The following is an 8,875-nucleotide window of genomic DNA, read 5'->3' on the forward strand; positions in this document are numbered from 1 at the left end:
CTCTTATCACCTTTAGAAAGCTCGTTGTGCAGTGTGCACCTGTTAATATTTCTCTGTTAAAAGAGGCTTATTGACTGTCCAGGGCCTGTCATTTCATGGAATGTTCTCTTAATGGTGTCTCTCAGTTTCTCTTGTTGTGCCTGTGAGTATTTTATTTCCCTACTCTGCAATATTTGGGACTCGCCTTCTTGCACACTTTGGCTTGTTTCTTGGTGCGGTCCTAGGAAGGAAAACAGACAGACACACACAGAGGGAACAGAAGCACACATACACACAGACAAATCAAACAAAGAAACATATAAAAAGGGGGAAAGAAAAGTTAGAAAATGGAAAGGAAAGAGACAAAAAGAAGAGAAGAAGAAAAAATAAATAGAAAAGAGAAAGAAGAAAAGAGAAAAAAGAAAAAAATAATAAAAAATATAGAAGGGGGTCGGAGACAACAAAGGACAGTAGACAGTTTAAAAGTGTATGACCAGTTGAGGGGAGAGGTAAGGATAAGATACAGGAGAATATATCTGGGTTGCTAGAATGTGAAAAAGTAAGGGAGAAAGGAGAAAGGAAAATGAGGAGTAAAAATTTAAGAGTTAAGTAAAGAAAAAGAAAAAATAAAAAAAAAAACGTAATAATAACAAAGAAATAAGTACGAAAAATGTGGAGAAAGAAAAAGAAAAAAAAAAAAGAGCAGCACCTCCCCCTTGTGGATAGGCTTGGTTTGATGTGGTAGGTCTTGGAGGCTGTTTTCAGAGGCTCCGCCTTGGGGTCTATGAAGATTAGAATGGCGGCACGCCAAGCTCCACTGAGCTAGGCACTGTAGGCCACTCTAATGAGTCCGATCTCCTTGGGCCGCAGTTGAGCCGAGTTGTATTTTCCAGACCCGCCTCGGTTCAAAGTTCCAGTCCATGCACGTTTGCGTTACCACAGATGAAATATATTTGTTTTGGTGGCTGGCTTCTTAGGGGGAGGAATCAGTTTATCTTGGCTCAGGCAGGGATTTCGGCTGCCTCTGCCTGAGGCGAAATGAGCAGCAGTAGGTGAAGTGTGCACCTTCACAGACCCAGCTGCGGAGTCCCCACCCCCAGCCAGGATCGCGATTGCAATGGGGGAAGGAGGAAAAAAAAATAAATTGAACTCTCCCGGCTTCTGGTAGCTGTTGCTCAAGGCGCCCTGCACTGCCGGATATGAGTTGGGAGCTCCTGCGGCCCAGCACGCGCCCAGGCCTCGCCTCGCCTACGACTGCCCGCTGGGGGTCGCAAAGGTGTGGGCCCTGTTTTTTCCCGTGGGCACCCGGGATTTGAGACTCGCACAGCCAGTGCAGGGAGCGATATGCGCCGTGGAAATGAGGTGCGTGGTCCCGTTCCCAAAACCGAGTTCGAGGTGTGCGCGCCCCTGGCGCATCTGCTGCCAGGGCGCCGCTGCCGCTGCCTCTCACCGAACTGCGGCCCGCTGCTGCCATGGGTGCCTCTCAAAGTGTGCAACCCTGGCGCAGCTGCCGGGGCCGCTACTGTGGTCGCTTCTCGCCCTGCTGCCACCACCGCTGCAGCTGCTTCCGCTGCTTCCCCGCCGCCGAGATGGCTTAGGGCTGGAAGCTGTTCCTTCTTTTGTACCACTCGGGTTCGGGATTCCGGCTACCCAGCAGTTATCTATGGAGTGGGATTCTCTCTCCAAGCACGGCCAAATGTTCTTTACCTCTTCCCCAGAGACAATACCTCTTCCCCAGAGACAGTACTATGAGCCTGTTCAGACTCTCTGTCTCTTCCCTTTGTCTCTCGGGCTCTGTGCGCTTGCCCTGTGTTGAGCTGGGGATTCTGCCTCCCCTGCACGTCCCGGGCTGGCCCATTTTCAGATCTCCCCAGTTCGCACTCACTCACTCAGGTATCCTTGAGGTTCTTTTCTTTCTGGAGTCCGTATTTTCTCCTTCCGCTTTTGCAGATGAGAGTAATATCCTTCTCAGTTCGATCGATGAGGCAGATGGAGTTTACAGAGCTCCCTTCCTCTCCGCCATCTTCAGTAACACTCCAGAGTCTTCAGCAGACACCAACTCCATCCACACTGGTTGTATCCACAGCAGGCTAATCTGCCATTGGCAAAATGATCTATGAAAAACCAACCTGGACACAGGATTGACTCCCCACCCTCAATGGGCAGGGTTCAAAGTATGTAGCGGCCCCAGGACTGATCTAGGCTTGTGCTAGTATCAAAGGCAGTCCAGTTCAGTAGGTAAAGAATGGCAACAGAACCATGGTGGTCTCATGATTGGTAGTGGTATATCTGCTTTAAAACAAAATTTCAACTATACAGGACACATAAAAATGGCAACATATTAAGAATATGCATTTAGGGGCACCTGGGTGGCTCAGTCAGTTAAGCATCTAACTTTGGCTCAGGTCACAGTCTTGTGGTCTGTGAGTTCGAGTCCCGAGTTGGGCTCTGTGCTGAGAGCTCGGAACCTGGAGCCTGCTTCAGATTCTGTCTCCCTCTCTTTCTCTGCCCCTCCCCCACTGTTCTCCATCTCTCTTGCTCTCAAAATAAAGAAAAAAAATAATATGCATTTATTGGGGCACCTAGGCGGCTCAGTCAGTTAGGTGTCTGACTCTTGATTTCAGCTCAGATCATGATGTCATGGTTTGTGGGTTTGAACCCTGCATCAGGCTGTGTGTGGACAGTGTAGAGTCTGCTTGGGATTCTCTCTTTCTTCTTCTTTTTCTGCTCCTCCCCCACTCACGTACTCTTTCTCTCTCAAAATAAATAAACTTAAAATGAAAAAAAAAAACCAAAATCTCAGCCAGTTCTTGGGGAACATAATTTCTGGGAACAGTGGTGGTCAAGGCTAGGCAGAAAGCACCAGAACCTTGGTCAACTGAGCTTAAGTTCATGGAAGTCTTAGGTCCTCATGCAAATAAGAAAACCAAGAGGGAAGCTCCAGCAAACACAGCAAGATAAGGAGAAGGTTTGTGTATACCCAGAGTGCTCATATAGTCTCTACTGAGCCACCAAAAAAACCCAAATAATCCAATTAAAAAATGGGCAGACAACATGAACAGACATTTCTCCAAAGAAGACACACAGATGGCCAACAGACATATGAAAAGATGCTCAAGATCACTCATCATCAAGGAAATGCAAATCAAAGCTGCAATACTGTACACCTGTCAGACTGACTAGAATTAAAAAAAAACAATCAAAAATGTTAGTGAGGATGTGGAGAAAAAGGAGCCCTCATGCACTATTGGTGGGCATGTACACTGGTGCAGCCATTGTGGAAAACAGTGTGGAGGGTTCCTCGAAAAATTAAAAATAGAAACAACATATGATCATATGATCCAGTAATCCAACTGCCAGGTATTTACCCAAAGAAAATAAAGCACTAATTTGACAAGATATATGCACCCTTATCCTATGTTAATCACAGCATTACGTACAATAGCCAATGTATGGAAGCAATCCAAGTGTCTATTGATAAATGAATAGATAAAAAGATGTGGTATGTATATGTATATATATTAAATATTCATATATTCTATTTTATATATAATGGAATATTACTCAGTCATACAAAAGAGTGAGATCTTGCTGTCTGCAACAACATAAATGGACCTAGAGGGTATTATGCTAAGTGAAATGTCAGAGAAAAACAAATATTGTATGATTTCACTTATATGTAGAATATAATAAACAAAACAAATGAACAGACAAATAAAAAGCAGAAAGAGAGCCATAAATACAGAGAACAAACTGGCGGTTGCCAGAGGGGAGGGAGGTACAAAATGGATGGAGAGTGAGAGAGACAGGCTTCCAGTTACGGAATGGGAATGAGTAAGTCACGGGAAGATACAGCCCAGGAAATAGAGGCAATAGTGTTGCAATAAACTACACTGGTGGGGAGCAGAGCACAATGTATAAACGTACTGAGTCACTACTTGTGGCCTGAAGCTAATGTAACATTGTGTGTCAACTATACTTTTGTTTAAAAAGAAAAAAGAAGAAAAAAAAGGGAAATTTTTTTCCTGTCTTTTCCTTCCTTCCATTTTTTAAAATTCTTTTTCAAAGTCCTCCTATTTGTGAAATATTTCAGTTCACAGAGATAACACACACACACACACACACACACACACGCAAAGAATTGATTGAGGAAACAATGGCAGATAAGGGGAAACATGCAGTGTTTGAAGAAAAGCCATTGATTAATATGACTACACGCTAATAAAAACGTTCAGTCTCTATGGAGATAAAATCAGGCCAGATTATGAAAGGCTTGAATTCTTTCACCAAATTTGCTTTTACAAGAGTTATTCTGTGGATAATAAAGAGCTATCAAAGGGTTTTTAGTAGATCAATGGTAAAAATCTGGCTTTAAGGTATGTAAGTTTGGGGACAGTGAGCTGAATCCATAGATAATAGGAATTCAGCAGAAAAATGCCAGTTCTCTTCTCTCCTTTACAATGTACACACCTAGTAAAGAACTTAGCATTCAGTTCAATTTGAATCATTGCAGGCTAAGGCACAGAGTAGCCTGTGGCACCCCCACACACATGTAGAAATAAGAATTTATTTTTTTAATGTTTCTTTATTTTTGAGAGAGGGAAACAGAGCACAAACCAAGGAGGGGCAGAGAGAGAGGGAGATACAGAGTCCGAAGCAGGCTCCAGGCTCTGAGCTGTCAGCACAGAACCCGACACGGGGCTGAACTCACAAACCCTGAGATCATGATCTAAGACGAAGTTGGACCCTCACTGACCACCCAGGTCCCCCAAGAAATAAGAATCTAGTTCATCATAGGCCAGTCAGACTATAACAATAGTGACTCTTGTTAACTTTATGAATTTACTCTTGCCCAAATCACTTTCTTCCATGGCATACGTACCTAAAGTACAGTCTCCTCTAATTGCTGGATGTATTTATCAGCTGCATATTGATTGAATAAAAACAAAGATACTCAGTATGTTTGCCCTGCATTAAATCATTTTCCCCTTCCCAAGCAAATTACAGTAAACAGCCAAAGCAATATTGAAAGGGGCTTAGAAAGAACCATCAAAGATATGTGAGTTATGCATATAATTGAGTATAATTAAATCCTTTTGCTGAGAGAAATGGAGGTATGACAGTGACTCACACTTTTCAGCTGCTCTTACCAACCTCCCAGTGGAACCCTGAGAAGGAAGCTGCAAAAGGTAGAAATTCTGCTTTGGGCAACTCTGCTCAATTTCACCTCTGCCGTGGCTCCGACCACTTGCTGTGCATAGTTTCCAGTCCTTGCCTGTGCGAGAGCTCTGACACTCAAACTCGACTGTGCCTAATTAGCTTCTCCCAATAAATTGCTCAGTTGTTTAATAAGACGCCACTTAGTAAGGCAGCAAACCAAAAAGTATACCGTATATATTTATTATCTTAATTTCTCATCTTTCCTTTCAAAATAAAATGTATTTTTCCACAAAGCCTCCAACTATCCCAAAAATGAATTGGGTTTCAGGACCCTCAATTCCCTGTTTACTTCATTCAGGAAGTCACTGGGTTCATTACCTGAGGGGGTACATTTTTCAGCTGCTACAGCCCACTGTTCATACCAAGAGCTCATGCTGCTCAGAATCTGGTCTTTCCCCTAGGTATTACCCACCTCCTGTTACAGCTGTAAAAGCAGACAATGTATCGTCACTTTGTTTATGTATTATGGTGTAGAGGTGTGGAGTCTTGATCAAACGCTAGCCCGTGCTTCTCAGGAATTTGGTTTCGCTCATGGGTCTACAAGCTCCAGCCAAGGTCGGGCAGCGCTCCCTCCGAGTTACGAACTGCGTAAATCTCTCAACTTTCATAACAGAAATGCAGATATGACAGAGTACTGGAGCCGTAGCCCCTGAGTCCTGGCCCGATGCCACATGCCACCAACAGCCACCCACCGTGCACTCCCTATTCCTTTTGATTCTACGTCCGATTTGGCAACTCTTAAGGAGCAGCTGATTCAGAACCTGCTTAACCTTCTTAGGGAAGACCACACCCCCCAGAATAAGATTACAGTTGTTGGGGTGGTGCCGTTGGCATGGCCTGTGGCATCACTATCTTAATGAAGGGCTTGGCAGGTGAACTTGCTCTTGTAGATGTCACGGAAGACAAACTGAAGGGGGAGACGATGGGTCACCAGCCCTGCAGCCTTCTCCTTAGAACACCAAAAACGGTCCCTGGCAGAGGCCATAATGGGACCGCAGACTCTAAATTGGTTATCATCATGGCTGGGGCACGTGAGCAAGAGGGAGAAAACCATTCTAATTTGATCCAGCATCCGTGAACATCTTTAAATTGATCATTCCTAATATTGTAAACAAACAAACAAACAAAAAAACCCAGCTCAAACTGCAAGTTACTTGCTTCCAGGCCAGTGGAAAGCTGGACCTATGTGGCTTTCCCAAAACCATGTTATTGGAAGTGGTTGGAATCTGATTTGACCTGGTTCCATTGTCTAATGGGGGAAAGGCTGGGGGTTCATCATGCGTGGACCCTCGGGAAGCAGGGAGACCCTAGGGCGCCTGTATGGCCTGGAGTAAACGCTGCTTGTGCCTCCCGGGAACTCTGCATCCTGACTTAGGCACATATGCCTCAAAGGAACAGTTGAAAGAGGTTCACAAACAGATGGCTGACAGTGCCTATGAGGGGATCCCACCGAACGGCTATGCATCCTGGGCCACAGAACGGTTGGTGGCCGATTTGGCAGAAAGTATGAAGAATCTTACATGGGTGCATCCAACTTTCACCACGGTCTAAGGATGTCTATGGAATAAAAGATGATGTCTTCCTTCATGTCCCTTGCATCTTGGGACAGAATGGAATCTCAGATGTTGTGCAGGTGACTCTGACCCCTGAGAAAAACGCCCGTTTGAAGCAGAGTGCAGATACACTTTGGGGGGTCCAAAAAGAGCTAAAGTTTTAAATTTTTCTAACGTTGAATCACTTTACTTTCTAGACTGCAACAGGATTTTCGTTGGAGGTTGTGTGTATTGGCCTTATTATCTGATCTGTTACTCAAGAAGTAATATTAAAATGGCCTAGGAAAAACAGCATTTTCCTAAAATTACAAACAGGAATGGTTCCCAAAACCCCACAACTCTATCCTGATGCCAGATGATACCTATCTTATGTTGTCCTGAACTGGTCCCTGTAAAACAATCCCACCACCTCAGAGGTACCACTTTCTTTGCTCCATATGCGGCGATTGCTCCACAGACAAGGCGTGTGTTACTGTATGCTAAAGAACTTCTGGTTCCTTCACCCAGTGTGCCCATAGCCTTCACTGGATCAAATGTTAACACTGGCTTTTTCTGGCAGTCATGAAAAAGGGGTGTGTAAAATAACATATGTATCTGCTGATTGTTAAAAACGTTACCTGGGTGGCTCGGTCAGTTGAGCGTCCAACTCGTGAGTTTGGCTCAGGGTCATGATCTCATGGCTGTAAGGTCAAGACCTGCGTCAGGCTCTGGGATTCTCTCTATGCCTCTCTCTCCACCCCTCCCCTACTTGCACGCATGTACTCTCTCTCTCAAAATAAATAAAAAATAACATATTTCAGGGACGCCTGGGTGGCTCACTTTGTTAAGCATCCAACTCTTGATTTCGGCTCAGGTCACGATCTTGCGGTTCGTGAGATCCAGCCCCATGGTGGGCTTTGTGCTGATAGTGTAGAGCCTGCTTGGAACTCTCTTCCTCTCTCTCTGCCTTTTCTCTGCTCTCTGTCTCGCCCTCTCTCTCTCACAAAAACAAAGATTTTTAAAAATATTTAAAAAATTATTGTTATATGTCTGTTGCTCAATGCTCCACTCATTTACCCCATGTAGTAAATTTACTTTAGAATTTAGAAGCAGGAGAATGTTGTCTTTATTCCAAAACTGATATGCTTGTCAACAAGGTGAAGGGTAACTGTGGAACTTATGATAACTGTCTCTTCTGCCGTCACCAGCAGGAAATCCCTGGTCCAGTGTGATGCTCAGCACAGTAACTGTAATGGCCCATGTGAACAGCATTCTTGCTTCATTCTCTTCAAGGCTCAACATCTAATTTCCATTTCAAAAACCTGCATACAATCAGTTTTGTAAGCCTTCCCATAGTCTTTAGAATATAAATAAAGCACAGTTAAAATAAAATAACACAGGAAAATTAGGAGAGCTTGGGTGGCTCAGTTGGTTGAGCATCTGACTTCAGCTCAGGTCATGATCTTGCAGTTTATGACTCTGAGCCCCGTGTCAGGCTCTGGGCTGACAGCTCAGAGCCTGGAGCCTGCTTCGGATTCTGTGTCTCCCTGTCTCTCTGCCTCTTCCCCATTCGAGCTCTGTCTCTCTCTCTCAAATAAATAAACACTAAAGAAATTTTTTTTCAATGTAGGAAAATTGAAGCAAAGGCTTTCTAGTTTTCCGTCCAGCATGTAAGGAGCTTGGAAGTCATCAGTCCTGACCTCACAATAGGAAAAAAGCTGGACCAGCTGAAATCCACCATTCTTAGATCCCCCAGAGAACTGACATCACAGGGAAGACCACTGCCGCACCCCACCCCCTGCAACTCAACAGAAAGACAGTTAGACACAGACAGTCACAACTTATCAAAGCAGAATCCCAGGAGAAGAAGCTCCCACAAGGACCAGTACCAGAATGGGAAAACTTAATCTGTAGTGGATGAATTGCTGGAGGCTCAATGTAGGCGAGCTCAAGATTTAAAAACTGTAGGGTGATCCAGATTTTGGTGGGCGGTGGGGGCGCTCCATGCTTTTTGTGAGTTTTGCCTCCAAGAGCCTTACCAGACTCTCTCTCAGTGAAGATCAGACAAAAAGCTCTTGCTTTTGGCAAACAGCAACCACTTTGAAGAAGGCATGGATAATTCTGTTCTTTTCATGGGCTCTGCC

The 8,875-nt window shown here is 44.5% G+C and overlaps 1 pseudogene; it reads left to right on the plus strand.

The window, feature by feature from the left end:
• The first annotated feature begins 5,870 nt into the window (after positions 1–5,870).
• Positions 5,871–6,916, plus strand: LOC115305360 (annotated as a pseudogene).
• The last annotated feature ends 1,959 nt before the right edge of the window (positions 6,917–8,875 follow it).

Source organism: Suricata suricatta, chromosome 10, assembly GCF_006229205.1.
Source record: "Suricata suricatta isolate VVHF042 chromosome 10, meerkat_22Aug2017_6uvM2_HiC, whole genome shotgun sequence".
Lineage (NCBI taxonomy): Eukaryota > Metazoa > Chordata > Mammalia > Carnivora > Herpestidae > Suricata > Suricata suricatta.